The 16,033-nt window shown below is 32.3% G+C and overlaps 1 long non-coding RNA gene across 1 annotated transcript in view; it reads right to left on the bottom strand.

Moving 5' to 3' along the window:
- Window positions 1–674: 674 nt before the first annotated feature.
- The window catches only part of LOC140696378 (uncharacterized), a 36,286-nt gene continuing 20,927 nt past the window's right edge, over window positions 675–16,033 (bottom strand). The window contains exon 3 of the long non-coding RNA XR_012072618.1: window positions 675–727. This is a non-coding gene — a long non-coding RNA (uncharacterized lncRNA). The remainder of the gene's footprint in view (window positions 728–16,033) is intronic.

Below are 16,033 nucleotides of genomic sequence, written 5' to 3'. Positions count from 1 at the left end.
TTGTGTTATGTTATGTGGCAAATGTAAAGGGATTTTGTGCATGTAATTAAGGTCCCTAATTAATAATAAATTAATCAAAAGGCAGATTTTTCTGGGAAAGCCTGACATAATGAAGTGAACCCTTTACAAGAGGATCTAGAGATGAGAGACCTGAAGCAGCAACATTAAAAAGAGTCCCAGCACCTATTCAACTGTCAACTGAAGACAACTGCTTACATGCGTGTGTGTGAGGACAAAATCCAAGAGTAGATGCATAAATAAAATGCTTGAATTTCTAAATAACCATTGTTACATATTATAGATGTTAACCATTCTTTAGAGTCAATACCAAGTACAGAAGCTTCATTCAGAAGCTAATAGTGACCCTTCTAACATAGTGAATATTTATTGACAACTGCCTATGATTTATGAACAATGGAGAATATAAAGTGAACAGGATGGGTTCCCATCCTTTAGCAGCTTAGCGTTTACTGGCAGAGTCACAAATATACAGATAACTACAGTATATGGCATATAAGCTACAAGGAACATAAAACCAAAATACATCATAATGCACATGAGATAGGTATAATGAGTAAAGAAATAAAACTATACAAATTGACCAACAGCCATGGAGCAGATTTCTAATGCCACTATGTAAAGGAAGGGGCTCCTCTTTATCACCTACTGTGTGCCAGGCATCCCACTAGATTCTTCACAAATAGTGCCACGTTTAATTCTCACAATCCTGCAAAGTGGAGTTATTGTATCTCAGTGTATAAATAAGAATATTTCTAATCAGGTAGATTAAGTAACTAGACAAAAGGGGGGAGGGGAGTGCCAGGATTTACACTTAGGTCTCTGAGACTCTCTAACATACTGCTCCCTTATACTAAAACACCCCATGCGATAGTGGGATAGTTTTATTATTATTTCCACTTTATAGCTATGGAAACTACCATTCAGAGGTTCACTTGTCACTCATTTAGAGAATGAAGACTAGATCTTGGCCTTCTGATGCCTCCTCTCCCACCTTTTCCACAATATTCTTTTCCACAGCACTTCAGAGAGAAGCCAAGGGCAGAAAAAGAAAAGGAATCATCTGTAGCTCTGACTGTAGCTGTCCTCTAACAGTGACAAAGCCCTATTTTTTACAAACATCTAGTTACTTCCATCAGTTACTCAATTCACAGTCTACACTGTCCTTTCTTTTCTTGTAATCCTGAAAAAGGAGATTCACGTCGACACATTGTCACCTGAAGGACCTCCTGGCATATTCCTTTGCCACTGTTATTCTTTTTTTTTAACATTTTTTATTGATTTATAATCATTTTACAATGTTGTGTCAAATTCCAGTGTAGAGCACAATTTTTCAGTTATACATGAACATATATATATTCATTGTCACATTTTTTTCTCTGAGTTACCATGAGATCTTGTATATATCTCCCTGTGCTTTACAGTATAATCTTGTTTATCTATTCTACAATTTTGAAATCCCAGTCTATCTCTTCCCACCCCCCACCCTGCCTCTGTTATTCTTTATCCTTCTCTAGCCCTCTGCAAAAATGACACATAAATCTGCCCTAATTTCTCCACTCTTCTTGCTCTGTCATATGCTTTTTCTAATTATTGCACTATCGATTGCTGTCTTTAAACATTTCTCCTTCGTATTTGCTACAAATTTCCCTCAAGTCCCTCCTTCAAATCTCTTAAACCATTATCTTCTCCTTTTTCCCTGTAAAGATTTAGGTTGCTGTTATAGTACCTCATTCTAGAAGCCCTCCTCACACCTCTAGGATCTGCAAAATTGAACTGAAACATTTTTGCTCAATATTTTTTCTAAACAGAAAAAAGAAAAAAAAACCAAAAAGGCAAATGTTTTATTATTAAAAAGCTAACTGGGTTTTAGAATGTTTGAAATGGTAAATATTTTCTTGATGCCTAAAAATTTAACAACTAGGCATTTTTCAAATTATGATCACTTGATCCCTTGCTGAACTTTTCTCTGTATGCCCTGCTTGGTTCCCTACTCATTGGTCCCCATTGTAAGTACATTATGTACGGAAGTTCTATGAGCAAAGCAACTTGAGCAATACTGAAATCGCTTCCTACCCAAAATACTGCCCACTGGCTTGCTTTTGCCCCATATGATCATGAGTAGAATCACTTCTGCTAATGAAGATTAGTGTTGTGATCACTTAAGACCCGATTAAAATCTAAACATACAGTAATCACATGACCCAAGAGAGGGAACAAAGGAGCACCATACTTGGCAATAAATGGTGAAGTTATATTTAAAGATAACTCTTCCTCTAAAAACTAATGAATAGGATTCTCTCAAATATCAACTAAGGAAATATTTCCTTCACTCTTACTTATTGCTCCTATACTTATAAAACTTAAAAAGTAAATAATAATTTTAATTTAAAAACTTAAATACGTAATTAAACACATTTTTATAGTATTTTACCATGACTAACATTTTAGTTACAATGCACATGGATGATTGCAGTCAAATGAAGATGTAAAGTCAAATTTTACACCTTAGACAAGAACTAACCATTTAAATTTACTTAGTAGACATAATCTAATTACCGTAATGCTATTTTCTGACATAACATTATTTCATCTTTCAAAAGTTTCAGAGCAAAAGAGATTTCAAATCTACCTCAAAGATTTAAACATGGAATAAATTTTATTTCTATCAAAACAGCATGATCATCCATATACTCACTAATGTTTTGCCTTAAAAGTTAATTACTTATCAGAAATGTAGATTCCTATAAGGCTTTAAAATTACAAGGACTCATCAACAACTCAGCCATTCTGAGTAAGAATAGGTCTCAAGTTGAACTAACAAACAAGCAGCGAAAAATAGCCATGGAGATTTGTTTTTTCATTTTAAATACAGACTAAAAATTTAATTATAAGTTAATGTTTTCCTTCAAAGAACCACCTAGAGATATATTTTGAATTTCAATGTAAACAGGCATTATAGAGGGACTTAAACTTCTGATAACAGTGGACTAGGTAATTCAGACCAACCCTCCCACAGATAACTCTAAAATCAAGTATATGAACTTAAAAAAAAAATCTGTGTGAACTATAACTAAAATCTTTCTAAAAGCACAGAAGAGTTAATCAAACAGTAAGGAATTACTGGGCAAAAGTAGGCTTTCTGAAAACCAAAGAGGTGAGTACAGGTTAGGGGCTGCTTGCTGCTCTGAGCTGATTCAATCTGGTTAAAAGACTGAACTGTATTTCTGACAGCTTCTCAGAATTAGGGAGCAAAATCTAGAGGAGTTGTAGTTGTGACTGAGATGTCAAAAGGCTGTAACAAAGATGTAAAAATAAACTGGAAGTAAAACAGCCTTTACATTGACTTTAGTCAAGCACTAAGTTATCTGAATGGCACAGAAAAATCTCACACACTGAAACTTGATTAAGATGATCCAGAGTTGCTGGTTCCCTGGGTGCCTAGTAGCAGTAGAGGAAAAAAAATCTGTTTTATAACATCATCCAAGACCTTAAATTATTTCTATGAATAATTTTACAAACACAATATTCAACATGTGAGCAAACCTAACCAAACAAGAGAGGAGCTATAATAACATGAATAAGAACCACCATAAATAATTTGTGACAGACCCACCAGCTCCCCATCATGGAAAAGAATTATCAGAGACAGAATTTTTTTTTTAATTGCACTTACTATAGTTACAGCAATAAAAGTCAAAGTTAATATTTTTCAGCAAGGAACTAAAACTATAAAAAGGAACACTACATATTTATGAAAGAATCAACTAGACAGAATTAAATATAGAACTAAAACCTATCATGAGTGAAACTAATACTTCAATGAATTAGGGAGAGGTCGGAAGAAATTATCTAGAAAAAAAGGATAGAGGCAACCTATAGAAAATACAAGAGAAAAAATAAGAGATATCAAAGACATGGTGAGATGGTCTAACTTAAACTGAAAGGAAATTCCAGGATAGGAAATTAAAAACAGAAGAGGCAATATTCTAAAATATAACTGCTAAAAATTTCCCCAAAAGACCAACTAAGAACTGTAAATCTTTGCAGAGATGGCAAAGGAATCTATAAACATATGTTTAGAACCAAAAAATAACAGAAAAGATCAACAATACTAAGAGCTGTCTATTTGAAAAGATAAATAAAATTGACAAAACTTTAGCCAGACTAAGCAAGAAATAAAGAGAGAAGACTCAAATAAATAAAATCAGGAAAAAAAGAGGAGACATTACAACTGATACTACAGAAACACATAGGATCATAAGATATTACTATAAATAATATATGCTAACAAATTAAACAGCCTAGAAGAAATGTAAACATATGTTGAGGAGAGTGACTATCTCCTAAATTAACAAGCCAGTTAATATCTAAAAACCACACAATTCTTATCCATCCTGGTCCCATGGTTATATTATAAATGCTACCAAGAATCTCTCAAAATAACAACTTTTTGCCAATCTACCTGAAGCAGTAAGTAATTCTTAAATTTGGGGGGATTATGGGCTCTTTTTTTTTTTTACATTTTTTATTGATTCATAATCATTTTACAGTGTTGTGTCAAATTTCCAGTGTTCAGCACAATTTTTCAGTCATTCATGGACGTATACACACTCATTGTCACATTTTTTTCTCTGTGATTTATCATAACATTTTGTGTATATTTCCCTGTGCTATACAGTGTAATCTTGTTTATGGGCTCTTTTTATAATCTGATGGCAGCTCTCTGCTCACATACGTATACAAGGCACCTCACAAAGCAAAGCACTGTGCCTCCAATTTCAAGTGATTCATGAAATCCTTGAAACATATCCATCTCTGGTCCTCAGGTTCTAGTCTAGACGTTAGCATAAAGGGTGTTTTCCCAGCCTGCTTAATTCAAAACAGGGAAAGAAAAAATATATAAAAAATTATGGCACGAGCTCACCGTAAACAGAAAAAAAAGGCATGTTATTAACAAGGGAAATACTCTGTCATTTACTGTCATTGCCCAGAGGATTGAATCTTGGTCCCAGTTCTATTATAATTTCCTATTTCAATTTAATTAGGTTCAATTAGGTTAGCATATAGATTTATTAATGACAAAAAATATTCAGAAGGGAACATCATTATATCTATATGCTGCAAATTTATTGTTGATTTTATTATTATAGCTTGCTACACTCAGTAGACAACATTTTAATGTGATATATTTACTGTTTGAAGTAGAGAGAGAAGTCATCAAATACTTGAATATTGTCTGAAATGTTATCTCATAGAATCTGGCAAATTATAAATCTTTGTAAATTTGATCATACAATATACATTTTTCATGTTCGGGACACCAATTTTTAAGCCCAAAACATTCTTGATTTTTATTTTAAGTGAGTTTTGGCTTTCATCATATGAAATTAATAAAATAGACACCCACATTAACTCAGAATACACATACATTTCATAATATAGCAATGTATTTATAAAGCAAATTACATTTTTTAAAAAATCCTTACAAAAGAGTGTTCTAATTCTGAGGCCTAGGTTCTGTTGGCTTAAATATTAGCATTAAGTTAGGAATTCTTGAATGACAGGTGACTCACATACCAAACAGTATTTCAAAGTTATCAATTTTATGCAAAAATATGTTACTCAATTTTACATGAGTTATACACCTATTTTACATACTATAATGCAGTTTCAAAGATGAGAGATTTTCAAAAATTCTTAAAAAATAATTGTTGATTAATGGTCACTTTTGTTTTAATATATTCTACACATTTTCACTTATTTAAAAACAAAATTTTGCAATTGATAAGCAACAGTGTTTCCTATATTTTCTGTTTGTAAAAGTTTTAATTTAATTTACCACCCTTTAAAGTTGTGGTATATTTATACAATGGAATACTACTCAGCCATAAAAAAGAATAAAATAATGCCATTTGCAGCAACATGGATGGACCCATAGATGGTCATGCTAAGTGAAGTAAGCCAGAAAGAAAAATACCAGATGATATCATTTATATGTGAAATTTGAAAAAAAAAAAAAGGACAGTATTAACTCATCTACAAAACAGAAACAGACTTGCAGACATAGTAAACAATCTTATGGTTACCAGGGAAGGCAGGGGGAGATATATTTGAGATTTACAAATGTTAGCCACCATATATAAAAAATAGATTTTAAAAAGTTTCTTCTGTATAACACAGGGAACTATGTTCAATATCTTACAATAACCTTTACTAAAAATATGAAAACAAATACATATATGTATATGCATGACTGGGACATTGTGCTGTACATCAGAAACTGACACATCGTAATCAACTGTACTTCAATTTAAAAAAATAAAAAATAATTTACCAACCTTTATAGTGGAAAACTCATTCACTATTTAACACTCTGCCACTAAAATATAATTAGACAGTAATAAGTTGAAACAAGTTAAAACAACTTTACACAGAGACTTGTAAAAATATAAAAGAATCCTGAAAAGTGAAATGTCCTATATCACTTTAAGTCCTAGGTTTTTCAAAAGCAAAAGGTCAATATGTTGGAAAAATAAATATATTTGTATATGTTATTACTTTTGAGTTTTTAAAAATCCATTTCATATATATCTTTTCCTTCTAAGTCAAAATGATCCTTCAAAGAAACAATAAAAAATAGTTATTAGGAGCCAATCTGAAAGTTCCCAATGCCAAAACTGAAACAACTAGAGCAAAAAAATAAATAAACACAGTATCAGATTATAACCCAATGAATAAAATAAATATGCATTAGTCCATATTGGTATAAATAAATGATTGGATAAGTAGATAAATGGAAGGGAAGGGATAAAGCTTTCTTACAGAAGAATTTCAAAAAATGTATGTAGACACTTTCCTCCTCCTAAGAGCTGGAGCTTCTTCTTTCCTTGAGTAGGAACTGGACTTAATGACTTGCTTCTAAAGAATAGAGTACGGAGAGATAAAATAGTAACTTTACAATGGAGAAACCTGGCAGACATTACTTTAATCAAGTGATCAAGGTTAACATCACCAGGGATAAGTCATGTTGATATCATGTACTGCCTGATATAATATAATGAGGAAAGCACTTCACCTCTGTGGTAATCTCCCCAAACCACACAACCCCAGTCTATTATGAGAAAAATAGCAGAAAACCTAAATTGAGGGACATTCTAGAAAATATCTGGCTAATTCTCTTCAAACTATCAAGGTCATGAAAAACAAGGAAAGAGAAAAACTATTACACACCAGAAGAGACTAGGGAGACATGAATACTAAATGCAATGTGGCATCCTGGATGAGATCCCAGAACAGAAAAAGAGCCTAAGTGGATAAACTGGTGAAACCTTATTGTAATATAGTTGAAATGAATACACCAATGTTAATTTATTAGTTTTGACAAATGTACCACTTATGATGTTAATATTAGAGGAAACTGGGTGAAGAGTATATGGGGACTCTGTATCTTTATATCTTCTGTCAATCTCAATTTGTTCCAAAATAAAATGGCTAGTTTTTTAAAAAGTCATTAGGTTTGACATAATAAAGCACTAACAAAAAATGTCTACTTAAGTCAAAAATCAAGAAATATTTTAAATCACTATACATGTAGGAAAAATATATTTATGAACTTGAGTAAAACACAAAAAGCAAAAATTGACAGATGAAAAGATTATTAAATTTGACTACCTCACAATAAAGCACTTCCATAGAAAGAATGCCACAAATAGAGGCAAAACCTTGAAAATAAAATGTATAATGTAATTAATAGATAATTAGACTCTATATAAATTCTGTATGAATCTACAATGAAAATACTCTTTTTTATGTACACAAACAATATGAATATGTAACTCAGAAGAAGAAATGGACAATAACTTAAAAAAATATTCTAAGGAAATCTTTTTTTTAAATAATGACATTTTTTATCCATTAAGTTGGCAAGACAAATTTTTTATAATTCCATGTTTGGAAGAAGACAAGGGTTAACAAAAAAAATCTCGTAGGCTGCATAAGAATATTCTAAAGAAATATAAATTTTTTAAATATCAGAAATTGTTTTTCATCCATTAGCTTAGTAAAACCCAACTTTTTATATAATATCACATTTGGGAGAAGGTGTGGGTTAAAAGAATTTCAAAGGTGCACAAAAATTGGGTCAGCCAATTTGTAGGTTAATGTTCTCAGCATCTATTAAAATTTTTAATGCAGTTAGGTATCTCCATAGCTATTCCAAAGTAAATTATAAATATTTTACTGCAACATTGTTTATAAAGAGAAAAAAAAAACTGAAGATAATCTAAATGCCCGTAATAGGAAATAGTGACATAGACTATGGAATATCCAACAGATTAACAATGTAGTAGAACAATCATCCAACATGTATGGATTTCCAAAACATACTGCTTAAATTAAAGGCAGTTTATAAAGCAACAGAATGAAGCCATTTTGGGAAACACGGTGTCATGTATTATCTATGGATACATGCCAGATCTGGAAGCATACTCTCCAAACTGAAAACAGAGGTTAATTCTGTGGAGAATGGAAAGGACCATTCACTCAGGATGGTGAGCAGTTGAAACCTTAGCCTCTATATTTTTTAAAGAAAATTACATCAAATTGTTCAAAGCTTTAGGAATTTCTTGTTTTTAAGAACTAAAGTCCTACTTATCAATTCTTGGAGTCTCAGCAATAACAATACTCCAAAAATATAACAATCATCCCTTCAAAGTTCTTATCAAGGAAGTACCAGGCTTAATGGGGAACTGAAATCAGCTGAGGCAAGACTTCCTCAGCACTCAGTGGCATATACCGTATGTCTTCAATAAATATCTGAATGAATAAATAAGTGAGTGAGTGAACAAGGGACTACAGAAGGAAACTGTTTTGGAAAGTACAGGTGCAGCCTCACCTAAGGAAATTATAAGGGAACTCTGCCGTCTCACAGAGTAGCAGAGAAATGTTGACCAACTTAAGATTTAAGACATCTGAGTTCTAGTCCTGGTTTTGCCACTAACTTCTTGCACGATGGTCAAATGCCCAACTGAGCTTTAACTTGTTGATCATATTTTCTGGAAATAATGCTGCCTGCCTTATGTACATCATAGAGATATGGGGGGCTGAGAAAGAAATGAGATCACAGATGCAACAATATTCTGAAAAATGCATGGATGCTAGTAAAAGAACTTTTGGAGAACTTTTAAAAACCAGTCATCATGCTGTTTACTTGGATTGGTATCACTGCTCCGCCCCAAGTGCTATTAGGAAAGAACCGGTCCATGACACTGGACCACTCCTCTAACCCAACTTATCTGATCTATACGACATCTGGATGATGGAAAGAAGTTTTATAACATATAAAATCCAGAAGTAGAAATTATCTATATTCAATTTGTAAAAAAATTGAATCTAGGAAAGGAAAAGTTTGAAAGAGAAGTATAAATTTCAACAATGACATGCTAATACTTTCACTTAGCTCAGTCAACCCAGGTTTTCTTTTTTCTCTAATAGGAACATATTAGATAACTAATCACACCCAGAGCTATGTTGTGCTTGCACCTTTTTCCAAGTGTTTTTCTCTTAGACAAAATAGTTTAAACATTTATTCTAAGTTGGCTTTGAAGTTAATTTCAAATTTTGGCAGATGTCTACACTAGTTGAAAAATACAAATTACTTTGTATTAAATGTTCTAAAACATTGATCAAACACATTAAAATTTTACTTTTATTATAGTCATGTACATAAAAAATTAGACTTGTATGTTGATTTGAACATATCATCTTGATTATCAATGACTATTTCAAATTCTTCATGGTCTAATCACCTCTAATTTGGACATGATAAATAAGTATGTTCCCTGACAATCACCCTGACAGATGCTGAAATACCTGAAATTAGTTTAATTGAAGAATTGCAACACTGTTCAACATGATAGGCATACAAATGTTGCTAACTACTTAGTTACAAGGACATTTAAGGAACCAGTTATATCAGGGTAATCTGATTCCTCCAAACGAGAGAACAACCACAATAGATGTTAACAGTTTTTAATGAATAAGATCCTGATAATCATTACAGAAAAAAAATGATTTTTAAGGCTTTTTCAAAAATTTCTGGGCATAAAAGATATGCAACCTTCAACCTCTACAAGAATAGTACCTATTTTAGAACTATGACTAAATGAGGAAAAAGGTAGAAATTGTGCTGTCATAAAATTCTGCTTGCCAAAGATAATGAAAATCCCAGAAATAATACCCTATAAACACTAGGCAAAAGGAAGGATTTCTGTAATGGTTTTGTATCACAATGGCTAAGCTTTCCATAAATTTTTGCCAATATACCAAGGATAAAAATGTCTGCGGCATTGGTTATGTCTAATTTTGAAGCAACTAATTCAATTTACAAGGGAGAAATCATTTGCTGGTTAAAATTTCAGAGCATTATCAGCAGTGCTGATTATAAAATATATATTTACATTTGAAAACATGTCCTCAAATCTCTTTTGATTCCCACACAGAACTTTCAAATCAGTCAATGGTCTGTACAAGGAAGAATTTGAGTTCTAATGCGTAGCTATAAAGACTTCCACACTATCTGGAATTAAAATGTGAAAATTATTCATTTAGCCTGATGTTTTCTGCTTTACAGCATCAAGATATTTTTCCCTTATATTTTTGATACAAAATTCAAACTGGCAGAAACAAGTTGAAGAGAAATTTTTGCATCCTAAGAGTCAATTTGGTTAAAAGAAATTTTTTGAGCAAATTTTAACTGCTCATATTGAAGAACATCATAAAGAAATGTACTATATTAGCCTTTAATGGGATTAAACCAAGGAGTCTAAACAGAGAGTATTCTAAATTTTAATTATAAGCCATAACTGTATCTTATTTTTATTCATTGCTACCCTGATTCAGAACCTGGCTCTTATGGAAATTTAATCAATTTATTTGTTTAGCTGCATTATAAATAGATCACAGAATTCTATGGACTTTCCCCAAAAAAAGCCACTAGCACTAGAAGCTAAAGTTGCCAAAGGGAATTTGGAGCAATCACTAAATTTTGTATATTATGTGGTTAACTATTACATTCAGTGGAAATGTAAGCTTCTGACAAACTTTTTCAAAAGCTTGATTTAATTCACAGAATAGTCACGTGCAGTATAGAAGTTGTCTGCAATGAATCTCTTCCTTAGGCTATTTCCTTTCAAACCCCATTTATATCCAAATGCTTACTAATATTAAGGGGAGTTTTGTATATAATTCAGGTGAACAAAAATGAACAAGATTTAAGAAGTCTCCAAACACATTCTCAGCATTTGATAAATGTGCATTGCTCTTTATTTTGACTGGCTTTCTCATATTTATATAAAATTCTTTTACTTGGTTTTCAATTTGAATGTTCAGCCAACACTGAATTCCTTGGGAATATTACGTTTTTTAAAAATCTTAGCTTCTTGAAAATATAACAAAATCCAAACAATAGAGTGTGTTTTCTTGTGCAGGCCTTATCCAAAATAATCAAAGGTGAACTCTTGTACCTTTATTCACATAATATAAAATAGCTGTAATGATTTATCAGAAAGGAATATGTAATTAGAAAGTCAGACCAATATTAAATAACCACTAATCCATGTGTGAAAGGCTAGGGAGAAAAATCAGTGAGGCTAATGAGAATTCTATGTTGTCTTTCCTATATGTATGCATTAAGTTTATATGTATGTATACATATATATACAATATGCATACATATACATTAGCTATGGGAAAATATCACAAGAGACTGCACAGTATAAGATTATTACTGATATATCTGCAATTTTTAATAAAATTTCCATCAAAGTCCATAGTTTCATGGGCCCATATTAACACTGAGAGAGAAAAAATGAACAGGAATTCCCAAAATCCTTCCTATAAATGGATGTAGATAAAATGGGATGGTGAAACCTGGCCTGACAGTTACTCTTTATCTACTTCTTTTTAAAGAGAATTTATAGATTAATACAGGATATCCATTTGTTCTGTGTTTTCTTACATTCTGTATTTATCTTTGTGGCATCTATTCATCACTGGGCCAGTTATGGTAACTATATTTTCTTATTTTCTCTGTATTTTTTATGCTCTGCCATGTGGAACCTTACAGACCCAGGGAAAGACCACTCCTTCCAGGGCTAGCTAAATTCCAAAGAAAATTAAGAACTTGACCACAAACATGCCTTTTATATGCAAACCAACGAATCCCAAGTCTATAACCCAACTTCCTCCTTCTCTAACTCGCACAACAAAGCCAATATTTCTCCTGCTCTGAATCATCCCAGGGCCAGGTAAACAGGCAACCAGAGACCACCCCTATGGCCACAGCCTGCCAGAATTATTCAAACTGGACTGTTCTAAAATGTTTAACCCACCTTGCCTTGCCTTTCCTGCAGAAACCCCAATACAGGCTCTGGGCTCAACTTTTTCCTTGCTCTTGTCTTCTGCCCCCTGACTTAAACCTGGTGCTTCCCCTTGACCCTGGATGACTTACAAGCAACTCCCTCCCTGGGGGCCTGAGTCTAATTAACATGCCCTGAGCATCTCCTATGTCTCTTCTTGTGGCCACACCTGACTGACCATCTTACAAAAGATCACAGAACAAAATCTCTACTTTTAGAGATAAAAGATAGTCCCAATTTTCAGTTGCTTCGACAGACAGACATGATATAGATATGTTTATTTCTTCTTTTTCTTTAATGTTTAAACAGTTTGACAGCCCAAAGAGATACAAAGATCAGCACACCTATTTCTATCACATCAGAAGTTGGTAACAGTAAGAATCTAAACTTAACTTCCAAAATAGCAAAGTGTCCTAGTATCATTCATTTAATAATCATTCCTTATCTTATCATTTTGCAGTGTCACTTATAATCATATTATTCCAGACACATACATAATCTGGCTTGATATATTTATCAGTACTTGATCAACTGACATAATAACTTCAATTGTCATATCTTTTGTTCAATATTGACAAATTTTGTGTAAATATGCTCCTACCTTATTATTTTTGTACATTTTCTGTTCACTTTTTTTACATTAGATCTCCAGAACTAATTTATTTTTCATAACTGAAATTTTGTACCTTTGAAAAACACCTCCCCATTTCCCCCTCTCCCCAACCCCTGGTAACCATCCTCCTCTCTGCTTCTATGTGTTTGACAATTTCAGATTCCACATATAAGTGAGATCATGCAGTATCTTTCTGTGTCTGGTTTATTTCACTTAGCCTAAATGTCCTCCTCAATTGCTTCTGATTATTAAATTATTACTTCTGAAAATCAAATGGTCTCTAACTCTCTCATGCTTAATCATTTACTGTGAAGCGTTAGATGGATTAAGATTCATCCATACTTATCTTACTGGAACCTTACTGTCATTTCAAATTGTAGTCCAAAAAAGTCCTTAAAATATTTAAACAAATACTTCTTTTCAGTTTGTGTGTTTGTCTTTCTTTGAGAATAGTGAATAGGGATGGAAAATTTTATTTTCCTCAGCCTCTCCTGTGTTTCTTTCTGTGGCCGCACCTGACTGATCATCTCATAAAGGAACACAGAACACTGAAACTATTGACTTAAAAAGATTATCTGAATTATCTCTGAATCTTATTTATTTGTACTGATCTTATTTCCCCTTTATCATAGATCATCTGTACAAAGACATCATGATCAAAGCAGTGCAAAATGTTTCTTAAGCCCATGATCAGAACATTTTACTATACCTCCCTGCGTAGGTAGAATCCTTGCTGCATTTCTTAAAAGACAGTAAAGCTATTTATTCACCCCCTCGCTTCTCCCCAAATGGGAAGGCTACTATAAAGGTAATTAATGTGAATGAATTAACTGAAATTTCAGATTCACTGAACTACATGAACCATTTATATATTAATACTTGTATTAAAGTTCAATTTCATTTTGTCAAGCACTCTTGCTTCTTGTTTTCTATAAATGCAGGTACTTTTAAGATAAATATAAATATGTATTTACAAATTATTGAAACATCATCATTAAATCATTGTTTTATGGAGCAATTTGATATTCAATAAACTTTTGAAAGCTTTCCATTCCCTCTTCAAGATATTTTCTGAACCAAGAAAAATATCAGGAAAGTATATTTTTCCAAGAAAAACTGATTCTAAAAGCTTCAATGTAACCATGAAAGTCAGGTGGTATAATTCATTCTAAAATACCTGGTCTATTTGAAATCAAGAGAGCTATGAGCTAACTGGATATTTTGCATCAAGATACATCACTATTCTAGGAAATCAAAGATATAGGCCCTTTTTTGTCCTATGCCAGAACATGCAACCATCTCCAAAGATGGGAGAAATCCATTTAGATGAGAAAGACTACTAATGCTGAATTATATGGCTAAGAGAGATAGTAATGGTTAAGTATGTGAAAGTAAGTTGAAAGCAAGTGAAATAATGTTTTTAAATCATATAAAGGAAAGGTGAAATTATAAACTACTAAAATTAAGCTTGTGAAAGTTTCATTTTTTAAAGCTAAATTCAAGGCTGACTTAATATGTTTTAAACGAATATACTATGGTTAGAATTTCCCGATTTACAAGAAAGCATTATTGATTTTTGAATGAACAAAGTCAATACTAAGTTCACCATTTCTACATTTTTGTCCTTATAAAGATTTGGAAAAATATTTTATTACCTTACATTACAGAAGTGGTCTGTAGTGGAGATTCCAGCTTCTTTTATTAGACTGGTACTGGTATCTAAACAGCTTCTAATATAAGGCTAGGAAAACTGATGTTCATGCACTGTTTATTGTTTAGCTTTTATGATAACCATTCATAACAGATGTTTATGTTAAAAAACTTAATAGAAAGTAGTATTTTCCAACGCCAGGACAAATGTACAACAATTACTGTTGTATAATTGTTACTAAATTACTTGATTTAAAACAGATTAATCCTAATCCCAGATCTTAAAAATTATTTTTTCAAAACACATTAAGATAAAAAAGAATTATTATATAAGAGAATTTGAGCAGGGCCCCAAACATCATGATTTATTTAAGTAACAATGTATAGAAGGCCTAGATATTTTACTCTTGTCAAACGTGTCATGTGCCAGGATCTTCAGCTACTTCTTCAACCTGGTTTTGGTGACATGAAACATCCTGGATGGCTCAAATAAGAATGATAGTCTGAAGGACTGAAAAAGGATTAATAAGGAGTGATAAAGATGAAAGTACTATTTGTAAGAATCATCTTAATACAGCAAATAAAATCTGATTGTCTATATCTAGCCTATCATAGACTAATAAACAGTAAGGCTGGGGAAAAGGATAAGACACTGAAACACCTTATTAACTGGACTAATCTCAACTTAATTCTTAAAAAAATTTTTTTTCTTAAATAATGTCTGTGGTTTTCGAGGAAGTAGAGAAACTATCTCACTCATTCAAGGACTGAAAACTTTCACGGCCAAAATGGCATCTAGTTCTGATCTGTAATGATGGGGCATGAGGTTCAGACTTTCACTGTGGTGCCACGTATAAAAGAGACGTTAGTAACCATCTTATGCAGCATTTCAGCAATGCCTTGAGCAAGGTGAACTAAACTATGGAATTTTTCAAATAGTTCAACGTTTCTTTTGAAGTGTGATTTTAAAAAAAAAAAAGCCTACTTCATAGAGAAACATTACCTAATGGTAAACAAAGTTGGAATACCAAAGTAAGTGTTAGTAAAATGTTTACCAGACCAATTGTCAAAGTTTTTAAAACACCGATGAAGCTTCATGTGAAAGTGAAAACTGGTTATACAATCTTTTTGAAAGAAATTTTGGCAATGTTTATAAATAGTCTCAAAACTTAGCCTAGTAGCTCCTTAAAAGAAATAATTGATTCCAGAACTGAGGCAGGGAAAATACAAGATTATCCTGGAAAATCTTGTGGCACCAGATACTAAGAAAGTGCTCAAAAAAGAATGGGAGCATATTGAAAGAATGAGAGCCACCTGAAAGGAGTTCCAAATG

The sequence above is a fragment of the Vicugna pacos genome, chromosome 5 (assembly GCF_048564905.1).
Source record: "Vicugna pacos chromosome 5, VicPac4, whole genome shotgun sequence".
In the NCBI taxonomy this organism is placed as follows: Eukaryota; Metazoa; Chordata; class Mammalia; order Artiodactyla; family Camelidae; genus Vicugna; species Vicugna pacos.
This window is presented reverse-complemented; position numbering and strand designations above follow the sequence as displayed.